Below are 1720 nucleotides of genomic sequence, written 5' to 3' on the forward strand. Positions count from 1 at the left end.
CTCTTTGTGGGATCTGAATAGCTGTTAAAATTAGGAACAACTGAATGGCTCTCTTCCCCATTCATTTATTCACTGTCCTTTGATCCCTTCCTTACCTTTCCCTCTTCTCTGTAGAAGCAGATAGATTTGTCTTTGGATTTAAAGAATTAAATTAAATTTAAAAATTTAATTTAAAAAATGCGGACTTTTTTTTTTTTTTTTGGTCAAAATTTCAAAATACTGTCCCCTTTTTGGCCACAAGAGAGGTTAGAACTCTGGACTTGTTGCCAGAGTGGTAGATTAAGTCCCTACTTCTGTCATTATATGGCTCTGGGTGAGACATTTCACCTTCTGGTATGTCACAATCTCTAGTTACAAAATTGATAGTTGGTTTAGGTAATTATTAGGATTTCTATGACCTCATGCCTTCTATAGGGTGGCCCATTAAGAAACACCAATATCTGGAAATGTATTGATTTAAAGCCCAAATATAACATTATATACCACCCCTACCTCAATGAGTTTGAAATTTCAAGTTCATTAGATCCACACAGGAAAGAAAGAGGAAGGTTCAGAGAAAATGAAATTTCATCCAAATGTACTTTACAGAGAGACAATTTAAAACATAAGCTCTTTATGAAATTTTACCTTGGGTTGAAAATACTCTGGGAGACTGTCAGAAATTCAACAACCAAACATCAAACCCCTGGGTTTGCCTTCCAAAAAGTGATATCCCTTTTCTCCAGCTGATGGAATGTAGTTAAAAGCTGCTTCTCTTGTGATTTGCCCAGAAAAATGAGCTGGGCATCTCAGAAAAAGGCAGCTGTCCAGGAAACATGAGCGAGGGACGTCAGGCTCGTCTTGTTTTCTTTGAAAAACATTTCTGTTCCTCAGCCAAGCATTGTTTTTCTTTGTCTGACCATTCCCTGAACTTTGGAGCATGTTTCTCAAGGCTCTCGCTTCTGAGTTTCATGATTTATGGGTTAACAAAGCTGTGTGTTTAGATGAATCTTGACCTAGTTGGTTTTGATTGATTTCGAGATGGAAATTTCTTCTAGAAGACCTATGGGATAACACCACTTTCCTAGGTGCAATATACAGTGAACTGCTGGAGTCAGGGTAACAGCAAAAGGCAGGTCTGACTGTCCCTGGGTCTTGATCATCTTATGACAAGATGTGATATGTCCTAGACCTGACCTTTTTTGTAATGGGCAAGGATGGGGCAGTGTCAGCTCCAGACCTCTATGGTCCTTCCTTTGTTCTTGGCATGAAATATACCTGGAGGCAGTCACAGTGGACATATAACTGTCTTGTGGCTAAGTTGTATTTTCAGAACTTTGCTGGCATGTGATGACATGTTTTCATGGACTTATCTCAATCTAGTTAAATCTGTTTAGCACAGTTAGATGTCTCCATACTAGGGAATGGCAAACTGGCCTGAGAAATGGAGTCAGGAGGACAGAAAGTCCAGTAGAAAGCTAAAAAGGCCAACAGATTCTCATTTATAAGCACAGAGATTCCAAGATATTTTAGTAATAGAGCAGCAACTGCTGGGAGTACCCAATGAAGATAGAGTCCATCTGACCTCAGATATGGTTTGCTCTCCTTTATCACCTTCCAGAATTAGAATTCTGAATGCTGCACACAAAACCTTTGGCTGATCAAAGGGACACTCATGGTCAGTGACAGAGTGGCCACCTCTTTCTATGAGGTGATCGTGGCTCTCACCCTGTCCCATGGC

This window comes from Mirounga angustirostris, unplaced genomic scaffold (genome assembly GCF_029215605.1).
Source record: "Mirounga angustirostris isolate CCGP_5_RB_7025 unplaced genomic scaffold, mMirAng1.0.hap1 SCAF_17, whole genome shotgun sequence".
NCBI lineage: Eukaryota > Metazoa > Chordata > Mammalia > Carnivora > Phocidae > Mirounga > Mirounga angustirostris.